Below are 14,955 nucleotides of genomic sequence, written 5' to 3'. Positions count from 1 at the left end.
TCTGGTAAGGATCGCGCCCATACTTCTGGCTTTGCGAAATGCTATGGCAGGATTGGGGGGCATCATCTCACCCAAGACAGGGTTATTCTGTATGAAATGCCAATTGTGTCTGATAATGCTTCTTAGCTCCTTTTCCTCCTTAGAGAAGGTCAAAATTAGGCGGGTCACATTGGGGTCCCCTTCCTTACTCTCTTTAGATTTGTATTTCAAGAGATCCTCTCTAGGTTTCAGGAGGGATTTCCGCATGGCATTCTCAACCAGTTTTGGGTTATAGCCTCTTTCTATGAACCGGGCCAGGCTTTCTAGTTGCTTGTCCTGGTGTCACTAGGATTGCTGCAGATGCGGCAGATGCGAAGCATTTCCCCATAGGGGATGCTTTTTATAAGATGCTGAGGGTGGGCACTCGTTGCATGCAGCAATGTATTGCCCGCCGTGGCCTTTCTGAAAAAGGTTGTTGATAAAACCTCATTTTCTAAAAAAACCTGTACATCTAAAAATGTCACCTCATGTTTGCTGATATTAAATGTAAAACTTAGATTAAGATCATTTAAGTTAATTTCATTGATGAACTTCAGAACACTCTCTTCCGTGCCCTGCCGCACAAAAAATAAATCATCGATAAATCGCAACCACAAAATAATATTGGATGTACATTCCTTCTCAAATTTACGCCTTAGGACCAGTTCCTCCCACCAGCCCATGAATAAACAAGCATAGCTGGGGGAAAAACTGGCCCCCATAGCTACACCCTGTATTTGCTGATAAAACTGTCCATTAAAAAGGAAGTAATTATTCTCCAAACAAAAGGTCAACATTTCCAACAACATTTTCGTATGGCATGCATATATATATATATATATATATATATATATATATATATATATATATATATATATATATATATATATATATATATATATATATATATATATATATATATATATATATATATATATATATATTACCTACTGGCAGTCGCCAGTAGGTAGTTATAGTTAGGATTGTTTTCTATAGAAAATCTGCAACATTCTATTGGGAATAACTTTGGCGCCGGTTGAGGAATCTGCCTGTAATTTTCCTTAAATTTGTCTCGCTGCGCTCCGCTCCTTCCCTGACAGTTTGGGGGGGATTCGTCAAGCGGGGGCTGAGATAAAAGGGGGGTCCCAAAACGTGCTTTCCCCATGTTAATTTCCATAGGGCGGTTGGACTCACTTTTAGCCCGAACGTCTGAATGGATTTCCACAAAACTTGGCAAAATTGTAGGGACTGGTAGCCCAATGTGCCTTTGCTACGTCTCAAGATATGTGCTCCAGTGGATTGTGAGTAATTTAGGTTCAAAAGAATATATATATCTGGGCGGAGCCTAACCACACATCTGATCTGATTGGCTGTCAGCACTTCATCCAAGAAGTGTTGGCAGCCATCTTGGGTCCAATATACATGATAGCACCTCATTTAAAAGCATTGTAGTTAATTGAGGGTTTTAGGACTTTAGTTACATTATAAATCATTTGTTGATGGTACCATACTCAATTCAATTCAAAGAATCTTTATTCGGTGATTAAAAAACACCATAAAAGCACACTTATGTATACATAGTAAAAAGTCATTAAACATTCAAGGTTCTTTGTACAGTGAATTTGCAAAACATAAATACAACAATATAGCCATATTTAACACTTAAAAGTTAGAATAAAAACATTCAGTCTTCTCCTCTAGTAAGCCTTAAACGAAGTGCTACCTTAATAAAATTCATAATGCTACACAGTATTAAGGGTTCCGCAGCTTTCTGTAAGAATACTAGAGCCTCCCTAGCGTGGACCAAATTAGCTTTTTTCAAAAGGTTTACAAGGTATCTGCGTCTGGGCATTGAGTAAAAGGGGCAGAGTAAAACAAAGTGAAGGGAGTCCTGCGGAGACCTGTTGTCGCAGCCGCAGGGCCCCTTCTGTTCCATTGATGTAGCAAATCCCGCTGGTGATGCCAACATGAATGGGAGTAAGTTCAGTCTGAAACGGCACATCAAGAACCTATCCTGTGCATTATACATGAGGTACAAGTATGGCTCCATACCTTCCACGCTCTTCACTAGGTGATGGGCCCTCACTGTCTTTTTGCACCCTTCAGCCTCATCTCTGCGTAGGTTTTTCCGCTCTAGAAAAATTCTCCCTACTTGCAGTTTGTTCTGGGCTACAATAGATGCAGGATGAGTAAAGAGGTTCCCAAAACCTAGCTCCTCTAGGGTGTTCTTCACATAAAGGAGCCAGGGGATGCGCATACACTTGTCCCTCTCTAGGTAGTCTCTACTAAGTGTCGCATCAGGATTGACCCAGATTTTTAACCAAGCAATAATGGGCCTCAGTTTTATCAGATCTTCTATATATGGTCTCCCTAACTCCCTGTGGGCAATCAAACCAGCAGTACTTTGTGGTGCCCTCAAGAGTGATTTCAAATATTTATTTTCCTCTCGTTGGATGCTAGTGGTATTGACAAAGCCCCATACTTCTGCCCCATAGATTACCTTGGAGCATGATACAGAGCTGTACAGGTTTATCACCTGTTCCGGGGACCATCTTCCTAGCCTCCTGCCATAGCTAGCAATTGCCCCGTTAGATGCAATCATTTTACCACAACGTTCCTCCACCAAGGTATCAAACCGCAAGGCACCATCAAATGTTACACCAAGGTAGGGAAACGTTTTAACCTCTTCCACAATATGGCTCCCTATTGTGTATGTAAATTTAGAGGTAGTTTTTTTCCCCGCCAGGAGCACATAAGATTTACTCAGGTTAACAGAAAGGTCCAAGGCACCCATGAACTTAACAAATCCATCAATCAAGATTTGTAAGCTCCTTGGTGTGCGTGCGATCAGTACCGCGTCATCTGCATAAAGCAGAACAGGAATATGACGCGACCCAACCCTTGGGCAATCTGCCTTCAGACCTAACAGAAACTGCTCCAGATTATTAATATAAAGGGAAAACAAAAAGGGAGCAAGAACGCAGCCTTGTCGGACTCCACTCATACAAGGAAACGAGCTAGTCAGCCTCCCCTCCCTATTGAAACGGACCTTAGCGGTGGTGTCACTATGCAGTTCCCTCAATATATTAATTAGACCACTCTCTATCCCCATACTAAACATCATACCCCACAATTTTTCCCTATTGACGTGATCGAATGCCGCTGCCAGATCCATGAAACCCATGTAAACGGATTCATCACTAGCCATGGTATACTTGGCAGTCAGCATATAAAGGTTCAGGCACTGGTCACTAGTGGACCTCCCTGCCCTAAATCCGTATTGAGTGTCCGGGAAGATGTTTTTTTCCTCGGTCCACTCGGACAGTCTGTTTAGAATTGCCCTCCCCAAGAGTTTTGCTGACACGTCGATCACGGAGATCGGGCGGTAGCACTTTGGGTCATCCCTGTTGCCCTTTTTGAAAATCGGCACAATTACTGCCGTGGACCAAGACTGGGGCAGGCCACAGGTAATAGCAGTATTAATAACCCTTGTCATTAGGGGAGCCCAGAGTTCGATGTTACTCAGGAACAGATCTGGGGGGATTCCGTCAGGCCCCGGAGCTTTATTTTTGGTCAGGCCCTCGATCCCTGCAGTGATCTCCTTAATGGAGAATTCTACCAATGGAGCCTCAGTTGGAATAGCCGGTAGCTCTACAGTAGAACCAGGCTCATGATTATACAGGCTCCTATAGTGGGTGACCCACTGCTCTGGGAGAATGTTGGCCCCTATATCCGGGGTATCTTTTTCCTGGAAAGTTGGGTTATTAATTATTTTCCAGAAACCTGCTAGATCATTTCTTTCCCCTGCTTCTCGTAAATCTGCCCACGCTTCCGCCTGCAAGGCGAGTTTCCTCCTTTTAGTCTCCTTTTTGTAAATTTCTCTACACACCTTTACTTTATGGGGGACCCTTGGTTTAGTTTTAAGGCAGCTTTTCAGCTCCCTCAAAGCTTTAGAGCAGTCTTTGTCGAACCATCGGGGGTTCCCGTGGTTCTTGAGTGGCACACTGGTCTTCAGTAAACCATCGACCAGATTAGCAATCTGGTCGAAAGCTTCCATTATCCTCGATCCATGGACTTCTGTGTCTAGACAGTCATTGATGGCAAGTTTGCCTGCGTCCACCAGGCCCTTGTAAAACTTTTCCCCATCTATTTTAGCCCATTTTAATCTCCTGCCCTGGTCTGTTGCTCTCTCAGTGAAGGTGCGTTGGACTCTAGTACTTAGACCCACCCTGAACAACAGCTCCAAGACAAGAGGGTTATGGTCGCTAAAGCCACTCCATTCAATCCCTGCACTGGTTGTCTTATTTATTAGGGATCTTGAGACCAGAATGTAATCTATGAAGGAAGAGCATCCTCTACCCTTAAATGTAGGGGGGAGTGTGCCATCCTCCTGCGTCCCTACCATGTTAATGGTGTGTTGAAGGTCATACTTAAGCCGTAACGTTCTAAAAGCTGAGCCTAACGGCGTATGAGAGAAGTGCGGTCCCTTCTCCATGGGGCATCGGGACCAATCTGTGTTTATTTGGACCAGTACCGGGCACAAGTGGCAATTATAATCTCCCATAACCACCAACCCATATGACTGCCCCTTTTTTTGGCCTTTTATGACCTGGCCCAACCTATTATCTAATTCAGTAACAAGAGAGATGTTGGATCCCGCTGTCTCATTGTTGTAAAGATTTACTGCAACAAATCTAAGACCTTTCCCAGAGAACCTAACTGCCTGAATCCTATGGGAATTCCAATCAAGACAAGTGTAACTTCCCGGAAGGCCCAGATCTATATAAATAGCTAAACCTCCCATGGCTCTCCCTGATCTTGATTTTTGAGCGGGTACAAAGAAACACTTGTACCCTTGCAAATGAAAGTTATTCTCCTGGGCCCAGGTCTCCTGCAGACAAATTACATGGAATTTTCTGATATAGTCAAGCCACTCTTTATTATTAAAATTTCCAGCCAGGCCAGCTATATTCCATGAGATGATTTTTAGTGCCTCACCCCCCTGGACCCCTCCTCCCTGGGGCCCTCCTATTGATTCACGCCCTTGTTTTTCCATTTCCGGTCCCTGTGCACCTCCTATACATGCAATATCTTCAGCCCTAGGTTCATCCAGCACGTGCATCCGGGCACAACTCGATGACATTTGCTTTGCCTCAGGGCTGTGCTTCTCCAGCTCATCATTTAAAACCCCTATACCCCCTGCTCCCCGTATACCATTATCTGTTTGTCAATCTACCCCCTCAAGACCGTCCAGGCAATGAAACTGATTAAATGTGTGGAAAGGTGGCTCTGGGCGGCTAAATAATGGCCTGGGATTGAACTCGTGGTGGACACCCCTCCGACCCACCCTTTCCCAGTTGTCATATGAACGGGTCACGTGTGCAGGGGCTGGGATGGGGGGAAAGAAGAAGGACACATGGAGTGTTTGAATTGTTGACACCTGTGATCTGTTCTTTCCCTGGCATATGTGAGCGACTGTTCCAGCATCCCTGAAGCTCACCAATATGCAATCCCCTATGATAGATTTACGTGTTCTCCCTACCCAAGGCACCCTTCTAACCATTATGATTTCATTACTTAAGTGTACTGGTAAGGGTCTATTCAGATTTAACCACTTAATCACCCTGCTTTTTAGGGCACAGAAATCCTCAGCTTCACCTACCTCTAGCGGTGGGACACACGCCATGACTACTGTAAAGTCATTCGCCTCTGGTGGTAAATTGGGTCTACGTGGCCTGGGGGGAAGCTTCATTAGTGGGGTTGGTGCAACACTATCTATGGGCTGTACTGGGGGAGCAGAGTTTGCAGTGGGGATAGGTCCTATGGGGTTAGATGGCTTATTTGGGGCAGGGTTATTCCTCTGAATTTGTAGTGGGGCGGCCGCAGTTGCAACCTGTGAGGGGGCAAGATGCGTAACACTTTTTGGGGGCTCTTTCGGGGCTGTTGGGTTGGCAGTAGGCTTAGGAGCCCTTTCATGAGAATTGGCCAGAATTTTCATACTGCTTAGTGTAGCCTCAAGAATGGTTAGTCTGATTTCCACTTTTTTTATGCTTTCACTGATTGGTAACAAAAGTGACCTGAGCAGGAATTCCAAATTACCCAGCGGGGCAACAGAGAGGGGGGCATTAACAATGTTGCTAGCAGGGTCTTTAGTCAGGGCGGGGGCCACACCATCCTGTGCAGCGGGTTTAGGATGTGAGTCATCCACTGTTATCACAGTCGGTATGGAGGGTTTAAATGACTTCCCAAAGTCGGAATGGGGAATCTTGGGTTTGTTTTTTACCTGGGCACACCTCGACTTCCTCCTGCGTTTGTTTGGGGGAGGCCCAAGTACCCCTTGTGCTACAGCTAGTTTTGGTTTGGCTTTTCTAGGCTTTGATGCTGGGGGAGGTTGAGAGATTAGATCAATCGTCCCCCTGCTTGGGCTTGTGCTACTCACTGGGGTTGAGCTCATAGGTACCACTGGGGGCGTTTTCGTAAGATCCCTAAGCAGGATCTTCAATTAATGTCAAATCTTCGCTGGGTGTGGGAGGATAATCTCCTAGAGGTCTACCTTTCAAGTTATCTATAGAGCGTCTCCGCTCAGCTCTAAGCCGGTTTAGTGTGTTCTCCTTGTCCACATCTCCCCCAGCCCGAGGAAAGTAATTCTCTAGGGTCATGTTTTTTGCTCCTCCCTGCCTAATGGGGGTACTTTCCCTTGCCGGGGACGGCATGGTGTCTTAGAATATGATAATAGCTATGGGGCAATTTATCAGCTTGTTGTACTAGGGACTTGATGGCAAACGGCAGGACCAAAAGAGTAGGCCCAGCCCAGCCTACTCCGGCCTCTGACGGCCACAGACGGTCCCGCCCTTGTCCCGAGCTTCTCCCGGCGCCCTCCCGCGCAGCGGGATCACAATGCAATAATAAAGCGGAAGAGGTGGGGCAGGGGGCGGGGCTGTCAGGGAGAGCGACCCAGGTGTTGTGGGTTGACCTCACGCAGGGACTCCTGGAAGTTAGAGTCCCTGCGGGTCCGCTCGCAGCCCTGAGCTTGCCTGTCCTTTCTCCCAAGTCCAAAGTCAGGAAACAAAGCCCCTCAGTTCACAGAGCGCCTCGCACCACACAGCAAAGCGGGACCCGCGAAGCGGGTCCGGCGAGGAGCTGCGGTAGTAAGTGAAGATCCAGGTGCAGGGAAGAGACCACGGCAACAAACGGTCCAACAGGGAATCCCACGACGTTCGAGATGGAGGCTGCTTTCAATGCTGGGGCAGGGGGCGGGGCAGTCAGGGAGAGCGACCCAGGTGTTGTGGGTTGACCTCACGCAGGGACTCCTGGAAGTTAGAGTCCCTGCGGGTCCGCTCGCAGCCCTGAGCTTGCCTGTCCTTTCTCCCAAGTCCAAAGTCAGGAAACAAAGCCCCTCAGTTCACAGAGCGCCTCGCACCACACAGCGAAGCAGGACCCAGGAAGCGGGTCCAGCGAGGAGCTGCGGTAGTAAGTGAAGATCCAGGTGCAGGGAAGAGACCACGGCAACAACCGGTCCAACAGGGAATCCCACGACGTTCGAGATGGAGGCTGCTTTCAATGCTGGGGCAGGGGGCGGGGCAGTCAGGGAGAGCGACCCAGGTGTTGTGGGTTGACCTCACGCAGGGACTCCTGGAAGTTAGAGTCCCTGCGGGTCCGCTCGCAGCCCTGAGCTTGCCTGTCCTTTCTCCCAAGTCCAAAGTCAGGAAACAAAGCCCCTCAGTTCACAGAGCGCCTCGCACCACACAGCGAAGCGGGACCCGCGAAGCGGGTCCGGCGAGGAGCTGCGGTGGTAAGTGAAGATCCAGGTGCAGGGAAGAGATCACGGCAACAAACGGTCCAACAGGGAATCCCACGACGTTCGAGATGGAGGCTGCTTTCAATGCTGGGGCAGGGGGCGGGGCAGTCAGGGAGAGCGACCCAGGTGTTGTGGGTTGACCTCACGCAGGGACTCCTGGAAGTTAGAGTCCCTGCGGGTCCGCTCGCAGCCCTGAGCTTGCCTGTCCTTTCTCCCAAGTCCAAAGTCAGGAAACAAAGCCCCTCAGTTCACAGAGCGCCTCGCACCACACAGCGAAGCAGGACCCAGGAAGCGGGTCCAGCGAGGAGCTGCGGTAGTAAGTGAAGATCCAGGTGCAGGGAAGAGACCACGGCAACAACCGGTCCAACAGGGAATCCCACGACGTTCGAGATGGAGGCTGCTTTCAATGCTGGGGCAGGGGGCGGGGCAGTCAGGGAGAGCGACCCAGGTGTTGTGGGTTGACCTCACGCAGGGACTCCTGGAAGTTAGAGTCCCTGCGGGTCCGCTCGCAGCCCTGAGCTTGCCTGTCCTTTCTCCCAAGTCCAAAGTCAGGAAACAAAGCCCCTCAGTTCACAGAGCGCCTCGCACCACACAGCGAAGCGGGACCCGCGAAGCGGGTCCGGCGAGGAGCTGCAGTAGTAAGTGAAGATCCAGGTGCAGGGAAGAGACCACGGCAACAACCGGTCCAACAGGGAATCCCTACCATACTCATTTCAAGAATTGTGGTGTGTTCTAAGGTGATTTTACCATGTGAAAATGCCTTCTGCTGTGATATCATGAATCATGTTTGAAAGAAAACTAATATCTCATGATTTTCCCACAGTGGTTTGGAAGGGGATCTATAAGCTAAACTGAAAGCATATTTTCTATAAATTCACATTATCTTTCTCAGTCATGTGAGAATGAAGTCTGACATTCTCAGTAAAACATGTACATCCAACAAGGACAGAGACTGTCAGTTGATTCCTTTGTGTTCTACTGTTTACTTAAGCCCAACCTTATTCAACGTCTACGTATCACCATTGGCCAATATAATTAGGGACTTCGGCTTCGACACTCTGTCGTATGCCGATGATACCCAAATTCTTATAACCCTTGGCTCTGACCCAGCAGCGACCAAAGTGAGATTCAGCAATTGTATGATAGAAATAAAAAGCTGAATGACCAACAACTTTCTAATGCTAAACGCAGGCAAATCCGAAATAATGCTTTTCGGAGCGGCCAAATCCATCTGGTCCCAAGAATGGTGGCCACCGGAACTTGGACCCTGCCCATCTCCAAAAGACACTGTTCGGAACCTGGGCTTCATCCTCGATGACAAGCTGTCCATGGCCCCCCATACGAACAAATTAGTACATACTTGTATAGGCCTCATGAGGAGCCTGAGGAAAATATTCAAATGGCTGCCCTTGTCCTATCGTAAACCACTGATTCAAGGCTTAATTACCAGCCGCCTTGATTATGGTAACGCTCTCCTTGCGGACGCAAACGAGGGCACACTAAGTAAATTGCAGACACTTCAAAACGCAGCAGCCAGACTGACCCTTGACCTACCCCCACGCACCCCCTCTGCCCCTTGCCTCAAGAAACGGCACTGGCTTCCAGTCCGAAAGCGCATAAGATTCAAGATCTGTTGCCTAGTGCACAAATCTTTGAATGGACAAGGCCCGAAATATTTAAAAAATAAACTTCAGGAATACTGCCCGGAAAGAATATTACGATCTTCAAATAAATATCTCCTAAAGACACCAAGAGTCCGCACTGTCAGAAACGGAGACAGGAGTTTCTCGAAGGTGGGCCCCACGGCATGGAACTCCCTGCCTATGGCCTTAAGATCCAATCAAAATCACAAAATCTTCCGAAAAGATCTCAAAACTCTACTATTCAAGGCACCAGCATAACAACTCCTCTCTCTCGCATGACTCATATCCTCTGCCAGCGCTGTGAGACCTACCGGTGATATGTGCGCTTTATAAAAATAAATACATACATACATACATACTGCAGCCTCCTACAGTGTTCTAAAGAACAACTAGAGCGCTAACAGTCCTACTTATTACAAAGGTATAGCACACCTGAAGCCATCATGATGGTAATAAAGTGGTAACTCTTAAAACATTTAATTTAAAAAGGAACAAAATGAGGGGGTATATTATGCCATAGAAAGTATTATTAGTGCTGCAGAAAGAAAAATTAGGGAACATTTTGAGTGACTTCTCAAATCCTCTTCTATTTCATTAAAAAATACTGACATGCAGTCTCCCAAGATGGCCACCAGAGACAAAAGAGCCCAAATGTAGCCCAAATATCACCCAGATGTAGCCCAAGTATAGCCCAATGACAGAATGTCCCAGAGTGTTCTAAAGAACAACTAGAGCGCTAACAGTCTTACTTATGACAAAAGTATGGCACACCAGAAGCCATCTGGATTGGAATGAAGTGGTAAGTCTGAAAACATTTAATTTAAAAAGGAACAAAATGAGGGGGTTCATTTTGCCATAGAAAGTATGATTAGTGCTTCAGAAAGAAAAATGAGGGCACATTTTGAGTGACTTCTCAAATCCTCTTCTATTTCATTAAAAAAATTCTGACATGCAGACTGAAACATGCACTTTGAATACCAGCAGCAGACTTCCCTGGTGAGCAGTAGCTTTACTACAGTGATCTAATGAGCAACTAGAGTGCTAACATTCAGAATTTATGGCAAATGTGTGACACATCTGAATGCCTTCTTGATGGAACCAAAGTAAACAAGCATTGAAAATGCAATAGATCTCGCCCTCGTTTAAGTTAAAGCCATTCTGTTTGTAATGAGGTGGCTTTTTATCTTTGCTTTTATTAGTGTTTTTTAAACTTACATGTAAATAACATGCATCTGTATGCATATATGTATATGTATGCAAGCATTTATATTTGTATTTATATAGATATACAGATTATATATGTTTATATATGTATATATATATATATACATACACATACATATATAAATGCATATGCATATATATCTATATATATATGTGTATATGTGTGCGTGTAGAGAGAGGTAGAGAGGTAAAGGTGTAGAGGTAGAGAGGTAGAGGTAGAGAGGTAGCGGTAGAGAGGTAGAGACTAGTAGAGAGAGAGGTAGAGAGAGGTAGAGAGGTAGAGAGTAGAGAGTGAGTAATAGAGAGTAGAGAGTGAGTAGTAGAGAGTAGTAGAGAGCAGTAGAGAGAGTTACAGAGAGTGAGTAGTAGAGAGTAGTAGAGTGAATAGTAGAGTGAGTAGTAGAGACTAGTAGAGAGTGAGTAGTAGAGAGTGAGTAGTAGAGAGTAGTAGAGAGTAAGTAGTAGAGTGAGTAGTAGAGAGCAGTAGAGAGTGAGTAGTAGAGAGTAGTAAAGAAATAGTAGAAGAGAGTAGTAGAGAGTGAGTAGTAGAGAGTGAGTAGAAGAGAGTAGTAGAGAGTGAGTAGCAGAGAGGGAGAATAGTAGAGAGTGGTAGATAGTGAGTAGTCGAGTGAGTAGTAGAGACTAGTAGAGAGAGAGTAGTAGAGAGTGAGTAGTAGAGAGTAGTAGAGAGTGAGTAGTAGAGTGAGTAGTAGAGAGTGAGTAGTAGAGAGAGAGTAGTAGAGAGTGAGTAGTAGAGAGTAGTAGAGAGTGAGAAGTAGAGAGTGAGTAGTAGAGAGTTTTAGAAAGTGAGTAGTAAAGAGTGAGTAGTAGAGAGAGAGTAGTAGAGAGTGAGTAGTAGAGAGTAGTAGATAGTGAGTAGTAGGGAGTGAGTAGTAGAGAGAGAGTAGTAGAGAGTAGTAGAGTAGTAGAGAATGAGTAGTAGAGAATGAGTATTTGAGAGTAGTGGAGTAGGAGAGAGTAAGTAGTAGAGAGTAGTGGAGGATATTCCAAAGTTTGGCACAGCACCACTTGCACAATAAGTCCAATCAAATCATATCACTTAGAGTCCTTATTGAAGCGCTGAATCTTGGTGTATATTCAAATGCTTTTATTTTCCTTAAGTTTATGTACCACAGCCAGCCGAAACATTTCGTTCTGTACCACAGAACTTCTTCAGGGCGTTCTTATTTCCTTCAAGTTATGTCGGTATCCTGTTGTCATATAACTAGATATTTCTTCCAAATGTTAGACGAGACGTAAGTACATTCTTATTCAAAGTGACTAGGTATCAGTTTTACCCAAACAATTCGAGCAGACTTGAGTAATTTATAGCATCCTCAAAGTCAGTCTTTCAAAAAATCCAAAGTATAGGACATGATAATCCAAATCCAAATGTTTCACAAGAAAAGTCATTTTCAATCGTTCGGAATATCGGTGTTTGGGCAGATATGACCCAGGGACCCCCAGTATGCAAGGGGAATTAGTCCCCCCTCTGCAACCGCGCCAGTGGCCTGCGTTGCACAGAGGTGTAAAAAGGGGCATAGCCTCATTACAACTCTGTGCAATGCAGCCCCCTGGCGCATACTGGAGGTTCCAGGTGGGCTAGTTGGCCCCCAGGGAGCCCTAGTATGCAAGGGGAATTAGTTTTTATTTTTATTTATTTTATTTTGAAAGTTTTATATAGCGCGAACAAGATCCTTGCAGATATCAGAGCGCTTTACAGAGCATAGAATAACACCAGGGGGGTGAATAACAGGCCATAACACCAGGAGGGTGAATAACAGGCCATAAGGTACAGCACAGTTGTAGGTATAGGTGGGGTGGGGTATGTACATGGGGGAGCATAGTAAACAGGTACATCAATAATGCAAGTTGTAAAAATAGTTGTAAGCATAGACAGTCTGGTAATTCAATAATGCAAGTAATACGAATAATCGAGGGATCATAGATAATACAGATCGGTGCAGAGACTTTTAAAATTCACGTTAATAGATCAAATGTGTTTAGCCATGAGGATAGCTTTTACTTCTTTCCTAAAAAGTGTCATGGAGGGGATGAGTCTAGTTTCAGGAGGGAGTGAGTTCCAGATCCTGGGTGCCATTCCTGAGAAGGAGCGTTTATAAGTTTTTTCCTTCCGGAATCTTCGAGGTTTTAGCAGAAGATTATTTGTGCCTCTAGTGTTTCTGGAGCCACCAGAGATTGTCAGCTTCTGTGTGAGGTAACCTGGTGAGCTCAGGTGAACGGCCTTGTGTGTCAAGCAAGCGATTTTCAGATGTATTCTGGCTTCAAAAGGCAGCCAGTTCAGGGCTTTCAAGTCAGGGGAGTGTTGCGTGTTTATCTAGGTTCCTGATCGATACTATGACCTTATGCCCCTATTCGGCTATAAATCCATTTATTCCCTATATTGGCATAACCGTTCAAGTGCGATTTTCTGAAAAGTCATCTCTGGCCTCACACGAACAGAGACACATTCCAGCATAGTTCTCTCTGCCACTTCCTTTGCGACCAATTAGTGCAATGACAGAGCAGTAGTCACTATCTGATATTCCTAGATAACACTCCGAGTTCTTCAACAAGATAAAAACTCAGCAAACCTGGAAATCCCCGCTTGCTATGTTTTGATTAGTAATGGAACTCTAATGAGCAACTGATAACTATCACTTCCTAGTGACATCTTTAATTGACGTCTTATGTCCAGCAAACTTGCGTCAAACCCGGCACCTGTCAGGTATAAATATTGCCAACGTTGCCTTAAGCAAAGCGAGCTACTGTTGCTGATGCCAGCTGCCTGCAGGACTCCGTGTTGGTAAATCTAGCACTCTGTCGCTGCAGCCTGCTGTCCCTGTGGTGGTGAAGCTACTGATACCATTATCGCTGCTAAAGCGCGAACTATGGTGCAGTACGCTTAGGAGCTGAACAGCCGTCCCTCTGCGAAGACATCCAGCAGATTCCAGCTGCCCGCGGACGCTGTCCCCCCTCCTTCCTCGACGCGCTGAAGAGACCCGCTGCCTTTCTCCTGCAGAGAAATCCAGCTCCGGCGTTTCCGGTCTACCCTCGCGGGTGACTGGGATATCGAGAGTGACCCCTGAAGGAGATACCAATCCTCCATCATTCTATTCAGAGGTATGGTGTTGACTAAACCCTTAGACGAGAATTCTTGAAACAAACCTTGGCAAAACCAACTTAACTTAAAGCTACTTACTTACTCCCCTTCCACGTGTTAGGCTTAGGTCAGGCACACTGGGGTAGGCTTAGTTAGAAGCACCAGTTGAGTATGTTAGCCTAATGTATATATGACTCTATATATGTTTTATTACTTTTAAACCATTGTATGGCTAAGAAACCATATCAATGCTTTTACAGTTCTATTTCACAATACTTATCTTACTGTACGTACTTTTTATAATAACAAGTCTTGCAATTGTGGCAATACATTTCTCTTGTACGAGAAGAAAGACTGTTCAATAAATGTTAACCCTTTATTGACAAACGCCCGTCTCTCTATTCTCTACATCTCGTGAAAGTAAACTGCACTAGACTGACTGAGTGAAATACATGTCTTTTGTTTCACACGACCCTAGAGATTGACTCTTGATCTGAGGAGCAAAGTTGTCATGTTGCACGGTTGTTGGAAAGCTGAATCCCTTCTTGTCTGTGCCAAGAAAGCTGATCACTTCCTATGCAGAGAAGAAAGTTTCCAGTGACCTCTGAGCTAGTTGGTAACACAACCCAATTAAGTTTAGCATAGTCAGTGGAGGCCTGGAATATCCGCAGTTCCACGTTGATACTACTGTTTATGTTATTCCAATGCGCAGGGCCTAGTGGGAAACTAGGAACTACACTACATGGCGCCCAACGTTTGGTAAGGCGATAAACTAACGCAAGACAGTTAGAGTAACTCAGTCGTGCATATTTCACAGACCCCTTTCTCCCGTAAATACTCCAATAGACGTCTGGAGTGGGTGAAAGGTTAAAATCCGCCCGACCTTAGTAGGAAGAGATTCCTATGTAAAGCTCTGGTTTATTCAACGTTGAAGGATACAGTGTTCCAAAATATTGTGCACCTAATCTTTGTCTCCTTGGAGACCTACTCTGCAAACCTCGCATTTTTACAATGCCAGAAAACGGAACCTCTGGGGCCGCAGCAGATGCGACTCAGCAAGGTCCCGAATACACAGACCCGGATGCTATTATCATCCCGGTCCACTTAAGAAGATCTATAACTTTAAAACTTATAGAAAACGGACTGACACCTCAAGGTGGTACAGTAAT

The sequence above is a fragment of the Lissotriton vulgaris genome, chromosome 11 (assembly GCF_964263255.1).
Source record: "Lissotriton vulgaris chromosome 11, aLisVul1.2, whole genome shotgun sequence".
In the NCBI taxonomy this organism is placed as follows: Eukaryota; Metazoa; Chordata; class Amphibia; order Caudata; family Salamandridae; genus Lissotriton; species Lissotriton vulgaris.
Note: the sequence above shows the minus strand (reverse complement) of the source record.